Here is a 12,643-nt window from a genome sequence, read left to right as displayed (position 1 = left end):
GCCAATGTGTCACTCTGTGAGCCAAGTCCCACAACATGGCCAACATTGAAGGTACGGGGAATCACTGACCCTACATTCAGCCATAGTTCCACTCATGAAAGATGGTGGACATGACACATCTGTGTGGATGTGAATGTTTATTGCACATTCAGTGGAGTATTGCAGCTGTAGCAATACAGGGCCATGCAAAGTTCACGTTTCAGTTGTTGGCACATGGAGGGCAGCCAATTAGAGCCAAGCTTGTGTTCGGGGTTAGGGTGCACCAACATATGTACTTATACAATCACTCCACCAAACCCCAAGCACTTATAAATTCACTATACACTCTCCTTCCAGTACTCTAATGATCCAGCGTCTACGTATGTACAATGACCGAGACAAAGTTACATAACCAACTTTTTTCCCACTGCCAGAGGTAACATGGTTGCATACGCTGTCCACAGCACAATGTAAAGTGGTAGGGCCCAGGGGCTACATCTTGCATTCATAATGAATACACGGACACAGATAGATGGTGGAAGTGGGTACGGGCACATGCGCTCAACTCCTTTTTATTACCAGGGTCACAGGTCCAGTGACGTTTGTGCTGGGTGCATGTGAGGTGAGTGTAAGCCAGCCCTCCGGGAATGGTTGGAGCTGGCAACAAGTACAACTGTAATCATTGGATCAGACACAGAGATTCAATCCTAAAGGGTCAATGATTAGTGCTGCACTAAGGTAGGGGCAGCATATGTGAAATAATACACAACAGACTCTATCGTAAAGGGTCCATGACTTGTGGTACGCTAAGGTAGGGCAGCAGATGTGAAATTTTACACAAAACATTGTATCATAAAGGGTCCATGAGTTGTGCTGCACTGAGATAGGGGCATCAGAAGCATTTAGCGTGTGCAGCCAGCGATGATGCGTTGTGCAGGCGAGCAGCACTGAGATCAATGTTTGTTGCCTACTGGACTGCATCATCTGCAATCGAGACTCAATGTGAATTGTGAGCCCTGCTATCCGAAGTGTAGATCGAAGGCACTAGTCAGCACAAACATCGAGGAATACTTTTAGTCACTTCCTCTTGACAAAATTCGAGGACATAGAGTGCAATTCTCTCTGCAATAAATAAATCATGTCTCAATTTAAATTGTGAGCTCTGTTGACCGCAGTAAAGGTGTATGGAACAAAAGATGAAACATTTATGGAATACACTGTCGAAATATGTAAGTTTCAGATACGTTATAGTTAGATGCCTACTGGACTCTGAAACTAATTAATGAAGACTGAATTTGAATTTTGAGCCCTGCTGAGCACAGTGTAGGCCAAAGGCAGCAGTCAGGAAGGGCTCACGGCCACTTGGCGTTGACTTGAGCTGCATAGAGTTAGTGGTAGGTGTGGCGCTCACTGTGTGCGCAGCCAGCGAGAATGCAATGTCTCTTGCCTACTGGACTGCGTCAACTGCAATCGCGACTTGATCTGAATTGTGAGCCCTGCTGACTGCAGTGTAGGCCGGAGGGAGTGGTCAGGAAGGGCCCTCAGCCATGTGGCATTGACTTGAGCTGCATAGACGAAGTGGTAGGTGTGGCGCTCAGCGTGTACATAGCCAACAATGATGCAATGTCTCTTGCCTACTGGACTGCGTCATCTGCAATTGCAACTTAATCTGAATTGTGGGCCCTGCTGTCTGCAGTGTAGATCGAAGGCAGTAGTCAGCACAGACATCAAGTAATGCTTTTAGTCGCTTCCTCTTGACAAATCCGAGGACATAGAGTACAATTCTGTCTGTCAGTAATAAATCAAGACTGAATTCAAATTGTGAGCTCTGCTGTCTGCAGAATAGACTGTCATTCAGTGTTCCTTTGGACTTGCAAGATGAATTTGGTCATTGTAGTAAAGCTATAACTAATATAAACGAAGTTCTTGAAGCAAGGATACTAAAAGGATATTATGTAGGTTTTAGGGCCGTTTTACTTAGTCGCCTACTGGACTCTGCAATTAATGAATGAAGACTCAATTTTAAATGTGAGCCCTGTTGACCGCAGTGTAGGCTGGAGGCAGTGGTCAGCAAGGGCTCACAGCCATGTGGTGTTGAGTTGAGCTGCACAGTTAGTGTCACCTGAAGCAACCAGCGTGTGTGGAGCCTGCGATGATGCGTGGTCCTTTGGCCGCAATGGTAGCAATGTCTTTTGCCTAATGATTTATATTAATAAGTCCACGTGGCGTTGACTTGTGGTGCACTGAGTTGGTGGCACCTGAAGCACTCCATGTGTGGACAGTCTGCGATGATGCGTGGTCTGGACACGCCGCACTGGGAGCAATGTCTCTTGCCTACTGGACTGCGTCATCCGCAATCCCGACTCGATCTTAATTGTGAGTCCTGCTGTCCACAGTGTAGATCGAAGGCAGTTGTCTGTACAGATATTAGTCTGTGGTGCTATGCTTCTGGGTTTGCATGGGGCCTGTGTCGAGGAGGCCGGCGGTCACAGCGGAGGCCTTGTGGCAGGTTGAGGGCTGCCGCCGTGGCAGAAGCTTTGGCCTGCCCACAGGTGAACCATGCCCAGAGCCCCGGCCTATTTATTAAAATTCCTACGCAGGAGTGGCGTACGTTGGACCAGCCCACTCCACTTCCACTTCCAGGGGGGGACATCACAGCTACATGACAGAGATCTTCCCCACTGCCTGAGGTAACATGGTAGCGTCCATTGTGCACAACACTACAAGCACCAGCAGTATGTGTCCACATGGAGAGGTTTGTGCTCTGCATAGTGAGGTCTGCCAGCACATCACCGCTACACTTGGTATTGTGTGAATTTTTATTGATGAGTGATTTGCGTCCTTCACACATACTTAGTTGCCACATCTCCCAACATTCAGCTATTGTGTGGCTGAGGGACCATGCCATTTTTGGAAGGTCAGCTGTCCTGTTCTGCGCTGCCTCGGTAGTAGTAGGAAGGGGGGTGTTCTGGGTGGGAGGTCCTGAGGGTGGTGGCAGTGGGTTTTGTGGCCTTCTTGGGTGTCGGAGTTGCATGATCAGTAGCTCTATAACATGTGTTGGTCTTTAGATGTGATTCTGGGCCTGGCTCCCTTTCACACTGGTGAAGAAGTGTGGCTCACTGGTTAGAAGCGGCAGACCCTGATGCAAAGGTCTGACCCGGGACCAGGGTTCAATTCCCGACGCGGCAGGGTCTTGGACTCAATGTCCATGGACTCGATTATTCTCTCCTCAGTGCCTACTCTAATCATGGGTCCCACTCTGCCACTCTGGGCAATAGCTTGCTCAATCTCCACAACGGCCCCGAAAGCGCTGAGATGCCTGGCTTCACCATGGGTGTGCCCAGTAGGGGGCATCTCACAGGGAAAGCCAGGAAGGGTTCCACAGCGGTATAAGGCGCCAGGATGCCTGAAAGGTGATAGTGCGCTTTACAAGTGTACATTTACATTTACATTTACACTGTAGGTAGTCGTCCTGCTTTACACCAGTAAAAGGCAGATGCTAAATTCATACTGCTAATGCAGCTTATCGCCTGTTTTTGGATCGCACCACAGATTTGGCTGCTCGTTGAAAATATCAGGAAGGTGTGTTTTCATATTATTTTGCACGGGAACGCCTACTCTGCATATTATTAGCGCTATTTGTTGCTCTCATTTGTGGTGAATTTTTTTGCGGAAGCTATTGCTGGAAAACTGGCAATATCGGCTGTTTTCACTAGGTTGAGAATGGAATGATAATTTAAAATGACTGAAAAAACCATAGGTTTAATGAACATTATAATTAGAAATTAGCATTTAAAAAACGTTTGAAATTCACTGAAAAAAACATAGGTTTCAGGCATGTTATAGTTCAAAATTTTCATGTAAGAAAACCTTTGAAAATCACTGAAAAAAACATAGGTTTCAGGGACGTTATAGTTAGTTGGACATATCACTCGTACAAAACCATATAAGTTCTGCCGTTATAGTTATTTGAGCTAACTATAACTCGCGCCTCCGCAATGCACTGCTGGTGACGTCACATATTACATCATTCATGACCTGGTCAGTGACATCACTGATGAAATCAATGATGACATCTCAAATGACATCACTGATGACATCACTGATGACATCATCCACGTAGAAATCGGATGCACCTCCTCACACCTTAATAAAACCTTTGATACACCCACTCTAAAATACAGACTACCGTTTTTGAAACAAAGGAGACATCAATACCAGTTACTACATACACACTCACTGATTCCTAGGACTACACAGATATCCACTCATTCACCCATACAGCCACTATTATAGGCACTCATACACCAGCCCCCCAGGGCTACAAAATAAATGGGTGGGGGGCTCAACCAACACCCCCCAGCAAAATACATGGGTGGGGAGCTCAAAGGCCCCCCCAGCCCCAGGGACTGTTACCCCCTGGGGCTTTCTAAAAAATGGTTGAAGGGGGTGAAAAGGCCCCCCCAAGCCCCGGGGACCACCACGCCCTGGGGCTTTGTATGTTGTGGAGGGGGGCCGCGTGGCCCCCTCCTGGAGCCGTCGAGGGCCCTGGGGACCACCACCCCCAGGGCTGGCTCCTGCAGTGTCTCGGGGTGCTCCTGCCTTGTCATAGCAAACTTGGTTTGAATTTTGAAAGAGAGAGCAGGTTTCCCTGCTCTCTCTTTCAAAATGCAAACCATATTGCTTTTCCACACGGGGAGCTGCATGTTAACAGCTCCCCATGTGGAAAAGCAATGCCGGCTCCTGAAGGATGCGGGGAGCCGGTTGGGACCATGGGGGCATTGGGACTTCCCCCACGGTCCCCAACATAGCATATAGGCCCCGGGGGATGGGGTCCAAAGGGAGAATAGAAATTAGTGATAGGTGCTATTTATTTTATGGTAAAATTAGTAGTCGCGCACCCAGCGCGGCGCTCAGTGCGGACCCCTGGTGTGCACGTGGTGGGTGCATGACTCCTAACGTGTACGGTGCGCGACTCCAGCATGTTGGGTGCAAGATTCCTCAAACGGTGGGTGCACGACTCCTAATGCGTTGGTTACACGACTCCAAGCAAAAAAAAGTAATATGTTCAGCTACACTGTTCAAAGAAAAACAACTCTGAAGGACTTATGAGTCCATAGTCACCTTTCACCCACACAAAGCAGTGGTCTGAACCAAAACACAGAGGTTCAAACATTGTGGCTCCTGTAAAGCCTGTAAATTTAGTGACAACGTAAAGGAGATCACACTAGCCCGAATTCACAAAATCTGGCCCATACGTAAGGTGATCACATGCAAGGCACAGTTAGTCGTTGATTGTATTACGTGCCATTGTGGAAAATGGTAAATTTGCTCAACCATTTTTCCAATATAAAAACGAATTCTGCAGCACTGGCAGGCCATAACCAACAATGAATAGAGCTTTGGCACTGCCAAGCATTTGAATGCAGCTCATGACAAAGATTGGAAGGAGGCAAAATTCTCTGGAATAGCCATGATACCGAAGAATTTCTGGAGATTCCCTAGGGAAGTTCCATGGACCATCGTACTCGTAATAAGGCCCTTAGTCTCAGGGAACATCCTTTACAACAAAACTCTAACAACGCGGTACCATTACAACGCAGGTTTTACAACGAAAGTCGTTACAACGACTTTTGCTGGAGGGCGCTCTAGGATAGGCAATAGTTTACTTTACTATCCAACACCTTCCCTACTATCCACGGGGACTGGAGTTGGAATAGTAAATTAAACTATTCACTATCCAGCGCCCCCCAACGCAAGTCGTTGTAATGACTTGCGTTGTAAAACCTGCGTTGTAACGGTACGCGTGGTAATACCACGCGTTGTACCGTCATACATCCTTAGTCTCTGGAATGGAAGACAAAAATCCTCCACAGGGCACCATGTCATCTTATAGCAGTTGAACTAGGTATCAGTGAAGCCTTTTACGTTTGGTAGGAAAGCTCAGAGCATGAAAACATTGAATTTCACACAGAGAGAAGGTCTATCACTGGATGGATACTTTTTACGCCTTTGCCTGGTGACAATTTCTACCTTCGGACTTAGTCACTTTTGTGAGCTTAGATTCTTGCAGCAGGGAAGTAGGCTGTAGGTGATGAGGACAGTTGAGACCTGATACTTTCTCAGTTTGCCGCTGCAGAGAAGAACTTAGTAGGAGTTACGGTATCTTTGGCCCAGCTGCAATGCACTTTAATTGGATTGACTTCTCAGGATGGTCCTGGTAACCTGTCGGTTGTCAGGGTAAAAAGTCTGCAAAAAGTTTTCTAAGTTTCGAGACCAGTTAGGAGTGTGCACTTTGACACCAACCAATGGAAGAGGCAAGGCCAAGGTGAAGGGTCCATCTACTTGGGACAGGGTAGGCCTCTTTGAGGTTAATTAAGTTCCTGGGCACAGCCCTGATGGTTAGCCTGCCAGAAAAAAAGAACACCTCACCACACCCAAGGCCTTTGTCTCATCTCTTTAAGCAAGTTCACGCCTCATCAAAAAGGCTATCCAGCTCCTGGGTGACAACTGGAAGCTCATGCAAATGGGTTTCTAGAGGTTGTAGGCAAAGAACAGGTAACCTTCTAAAAGTACCTGTTCTAAAATATTTAGTACAAATCCAACATTACTAATGAACTGGGTTTGTAATGCACACAGAGGGGCACAACATGCGCCCCCCTCCATGCACCAACATACATGTTACGGGGGCCCTCTAGAGCCCCATTTGTTTTCTGACTCCCAGCAGTTTCATGGAGTAAGAACCTTCATGAGACCACTGGTGGTCAGGAAACTCGCCATATGCATGCTGGTGCCACGGCGGCACCGCCAGCATATTGTAGGCCCCTGACCACCAAGCCACCACCAGGGAAAATGTTTCTCTGCCGTTTATAGCGATCCAATGGTGGACCGACCACCAAAGTTGTAATACAGCGGTCAGACCTCTGGTGCGGTGGTGACCGGACTGCCATTGTCCAGCCACAGTGAGTTTGGGGGTCCACGGACCACCAAACTCATAATCAGGCCCTAAATCTTTACATGCTGTACTTTTGAATATCATGCACTCTGCTTTAAGGACAGGTAGGCCAACTTAGAGGTGACATATTCATATTTAAAATTAGGGTTTAAGGCTGTCAGAAGTGGATATTTTGGCATGTTGATTCAGAAAAGTTAAACCCACAAAACCAGATTACTGACGGCATGCCTGTAGTCATTTACACTGTCTTCAAAGGAAGAGAGTGTCCCAGAAAACCAGAAAGGACTGGGTATCAAACTGTAACAAAACGAGATTCCTTTCTGTGTTATTAAACTTTAGTTTTGTGACCAACTGGTCTACGCACAAGTCTAATATTACTTGTGTTCAAAGAATGGTTTTAGGTACTTATTACTGCACAACACTGAAGTTACTTCTTTCTCTCAACATTTTATTATCATAGCATTAAAATCACTTGTATAAAATTCATAACAAGACATTAAATTTCCAACATATGTTTAAGAGCATTACCTAGTCTAATACAAAAGTAACTCCTATTCTATTTTAATGCTCAAAACAACAAATTAAAAAACAAATTAAAACAATACTTCATACATTAAAATAATGATGTTGAGCTATCAAAATACGTGATATTGTGGGTAGTCCCTTGTCAACGCGTTTCGGTGCGTTAAGATCTTTGAGCACCTTCTTCAGGACAGACTTATGTATTACAACAATTAATCTTCTTTTTGGATTGCTTTTGCGTCAACCGTTTCTTTATAAGATTTCCACTTTTGTTAGACTTTTCCGATTTCTGCTTCACTTTGTATCAGTTTCATTTATTTTTAAAAACAGGAGAGTATTTTTCTTCTTGTCTAAGGTGATTTCTCACGTCTTTAAATTTGCACAAGGTATCAAGTGGGATGAATGCTTGATTATCCGCCTGAAAAAATAATTTCTTTAGGTCCCTGTGTTTAATATACGAGCAGATCTTCACTTTTTCGTGGGGACTTTGTTACCGGGTTTCTGCATACAATTATTGCAGGAATATCTTCTATCCCAGTGCCTAATCAGTTTCTCGCAGAGCCGTCGACACGTCCTCTCTCCCGTAGGTTTACACTGTCACTATAGTAAATGGCCCAATTGATACTGCAGTCCACTTGTGACATTTGCCTTACAGGACCTGGGGTCACTGTGGTACCATGAACCAGGGGCTTATAGCTAAGTTAAATATGGCAATTTCATCATATTGAAATAGGGACCACTTTACCACTGCTTTGCAAAGGCAAAGTGCAAGATAAATCAGTCAAGGAAATAATATGGGGGACACACCATGCAACAGATGGTTATTTCCAATAGTTAGGATGTCATGTTATATTACTTTACAGCTCTGATATTACATACTATATAAGTGGAAAGGCTTAATGGACAGTGATACCATTTCCATAAGGTGTGGCAAAGACTCATGGTGCACAAATTAAAAAAAGGCCAGAAGTAGAACATGCTGAAGTAGTAAAGATAGAAGAGTAAAAGGACTTGCATGCTATGAGATTGCATTTGCATTTTGGGATAAGACATTGGCCAGGAGTTTAACTTCCAAGACCCTCATCAACTGTAGGATCTGTATCTTAGTAACGCTTTGGGGCAAATTTACTAATATTTCAATCAACACAGAGCATCAACCAATGTTACTGTGCTGCATTACATGAGAGAGAGATCAGTATAGCAACATATCTACTAATATATAGCACTGCTGCTCTATTTCCAAGCAGTGGTGTAGTATTGGGCTGCCCTGCGCCATGCACATATCTTAGTGCAAACATGTGTGCAGGTCTAGCATAGGTTTTGCAGTGAAATGGTACCATTAAAGTATAAAATACTATGCTCAGACATGCTTAAAAACGTGTTCCACTTTGTATGTTTGCTGTACAGTGCAGCACATGTAGCACACATCCAAATTTTGAAATGTTTGGAGAATAAACTCTTTTCTCCTAATTTGCACCAGCCTCAAGCAGGTGTATTTTTGGTCCAAGAAATGTCAACAAATTTTAGTAGATCGGCTTTGCATCAGAAACCATGGGAAGTAGCAGGGGAATGTCCGTGTAGCAGCCATGGAATGCCCCCTAGATGCAAAATAACTCAAATCGGTATTCGCTTTACTTTTAGAGAATTTTTCAGTCAAATAAATGTTACATGCTGGAAAGTGCATACTTCATCAAAAATTGTTGCTATTACTTGTTACTTTTTGTTGCTTTGCACTAGCACAAAGCTGTGATAAATCTGCCCCTTTGTCTTGCCAACTAATGGAAATTATATTATGCTGCGTTTATAAATACTTAACAAATATTGCTTATGTTTTATTAGTGTTAAATTCTGCATAATTTGTACGCCAAGTCAGTATATTCAAACAGACGTCTACTATTGCAACACAATTACAAACTAGAAAGTAAATACAATTTCTTATCTCAATAATAAATGCATCATTATTTTCAAAGAAAGCAGATTGATCATACATTAAAATACAGCAATACAAAAGCAAAATGTATCGCCAAATTAAAGTACTTATTTAAAATACATATCCACTCCTTTCAGATGCAAATATAGAAGAATACCTAACAATTTACAGATTTAGAAACATTGTTTTGGTTCTGTAACTTACATCATAAATGCATTATAGCAAATTGAAACTGAACCAACCCATTTAAAAGTTAATATACATGTAATTAAATGATTATGTGGGTATGAAACAGCTGCTGATTTCCAGTCCAATCAGTTGTAAATGTGTTTCCTGCACATTGTGCAAAATTCTGCATTACACCATTTTACATTACCTAGTTTAATTTCAGGGCTTGGGCATTCCACTTTCAAACTTTACTTCTGCCTATCCCTATACACACGGTACAGGAAACAAGTGGTCCTAGACAATATTTAATGTAATCAGTAAATGAAAACGTTATACTAAATAATGATGTTCGATTAAATCCTGCAAGAGAAAAGTAGAAAGAAATACAAGCCAAATGCATTCACAATATAAACCAGTACCCACTGATAAGTTTCGGCCAAAGGCACACAGTGTTAGCTTAATGGCAATGTATTTATAATTAACCCTGGGCGGAGGACTCCACTACGCATGCGCATTGAGATCCAAGACGGCGGAGCGGGATTAGAAGAGGGAGCCCCGGACCCGCGGACAAGGTAAGTGCGTTTTATTTACTTTATTATGGCTCTGTAACAAAAATAAAGTGGAAGGGGAATGCGGGAGGGAGGCACGTAGTGGGGCTACGCGGAGTGCGGAGGTGGGAGTAGTTTCTCACCAACTTTGCATAGCTCCGCGAAGCACGACTACGCCTGCTACGCCCAGGCTTATTTATAAATATTCCAGAGCACAAAACACAACTTCCACTTGGATTAAGGAGAGGGGGCTGGTTGCGGCCAAGCAGTGTGTAGAAAAGTGCAGAGATTAGTGCTCATGTGAGAAGACAGGAGGTGTAGAAAGAATACATTCAGAATTGATTCTGCTAAGTATTTATCCTTTTAAGGTTAACTATCCTTAGCAGTGAGGAAAGCCTCCCCCTAAAGTAATTCAGGACATATTTATTGTTATTATTTCTTCTTATCACAGTGATGTTTCATCTGTGAAGGTCTTCAAGGGGCTGGGGGAAACAAAAGGGTACAGGAATTAGGAGAAATGTAAATATTTCCCCTCATTATGCCTGCTTTAGGAAAGTGCAAGGTTTTGATGCTGCCCCAGGCAGTTCGGACTGGACTGTTCCCATGAGGAGCAGGGTCAAGACTGATTTGAATATGGCTGGGCCCAAACTAGGGTAAAATAGTGAGCCAAAGAACAATGGATTAAACCCAGATCTCATGACTTGGAATGAGTAACTGAAAAGTTTCATCACTCCGCCCATTATCTTGTTGTGTTTGCGATGTTCACCCCAAGTGCCCAAGGGTGTGCCCAAGGGTATGGCCAGACGTCGGTCCCTTGCTCACTGTGCCACTGGATTCAACCTAGCCTGGCTGATGAGGGGTGATACCCCAAAACCGGTCCAAGAATGCTTGTTTCCGGTCCAGGGAGGACCTAGCATGAAAGTTCACGCTGAACTGTTCCCATGAGTTGCAGTGTCAAGGCTAGTTTGCATACGACTGGGTCCAAACTGGGGTGGCATAGTGAGCAAAAGAACAATGGATTAAATCCTAATCTCTTGATTGTGGGTGAGTGGTTGAAAAGTTTCAGCACTCCGTCCATCATCTTGTGGTGTTTGCTGCCCCATGTTTAGCTGATGTTGTAAATAGGGAACAGCGTTAAATTCCATGAGTTATGGGTGGGAACACCCAAAGCAACACCCATGGAATGCTTCTTTCATGCAGAGTAAGGCAAGGTAGAAGACTTGCACTGCCTTGCCTCACTCCATGTCTACAAGGCCATAAAAAGACACACAGGGCAGCTTTACATGGCCTTTTGGATATGGCTAAGCCAAGTGCGCCACTGGAACGTCAAAAAGGGACATTGCAGTGGCACACAGGGCTTGTAAATATGATCCTGGTTGTACACAAGGCAGCCAGGAAAGCTCAGACATAACACGGTTTCTCTTGTGAGACCAACGTTGGCTCTGAACTGAAATGATAAATCAGCATGTATGGAAGGCCTGAGATATGTTTATGGTTTAAATGTCTTCATTGTTTTTATACACACAAACATCTCCATGTACATTTAGCTGTTGTCAATCAAAGTCTAAAGAGTACAACCGGACAGAGTCAATTGAGGGTGTAAGACCAGCATTCGAAACAGAATCGGCCAATTGCATGTACATGGAAAAAAAGATTGTAAGAATAAGAAAAAAAAGAGAAAACAACCCCCCTTCCCCAGGTATCCCCCCTCCCCCGTCCAGTGCCCCTTGTCCCCCACTAACCACCACGTCCCTCCCCCAAACTATGCTAAGCCCTTAACAGTCTGTCTTCCGTGGCACCGTCAGACGCAGCAGTCTAAGATATCGAGGACATGTGATTTCTCGGAATTCGGTGGCCAGGAGCGACAGAAATGGGTGCCATAGGTCGTCATATGTAGATCCCTCTCCCGCCATAGTGAGTGACAATTTCTCCATCCCAAGCACATGCCACAATCGGTGAAGCCAGCCTACAAAGGAGGGTGTAATGGGAGTGCGCCAATGTGTGAGTATGTTTGTACCGCTGAGCCTAGTGCGATAGCCATATGCCTGCCTCTACGGGATTTTAATGGGTAGGTCAGGAAGTTAGGGAGACCTAGTAGTACATAAGCCGGGAAGCACGGGATTTCTGTCTCAAAGTGCTTATGTACCTCATCCAACACTTGAGCCCAGTAGGATTGAATATGTACGTATTCCCACAACAAATGCACCAGGTTGCCAACCTGGCCACAGCCACGCCAGCAAGTCGCCTCTTGGTTGCGGTCCATCGCATGTAATCTTTCTGGGGTATAATACCAACATGTCACGACTTTCGTGAATGTCTCTGTGAGTCCCATGTGGTACGCAGAGTGTCGGGCCCTGTAGTATATCCCCTCCCATTCTTTGTGGCTGAGTGTCCTGCCCAGTTCTCTCTCCCACCGCTCCCTGAATGGGTTATGTTTGTACACCTGTGTGACCTGCAACATCTTGTAGAGATCGGAGATGAGCTTGGCATCGGACATGTGGGTGATGAGCCATCTTTCGTATGAGGATAAGTGTCTATCTG

The sequence above is a fragment of the Lissotriton vulgaris genome, chromosome 4_1 (genome assembly GCF_964263255.1).
Source record: "Lissotriton vulgaris chromosome 4_1, aLisVul1.2, whole genome shotgun sequence".
Lineage (NCBI taxonomy): Eukaryota > Metazoa > Chordata > Amphibia > Caudata > Salamandridae > Lissotriton > Lissotriton vulgaris.
The sequence above is the reverse complement of the archived record's forward strand: the minus strand, read 5'-3'. Positions refer to the sequence as shown.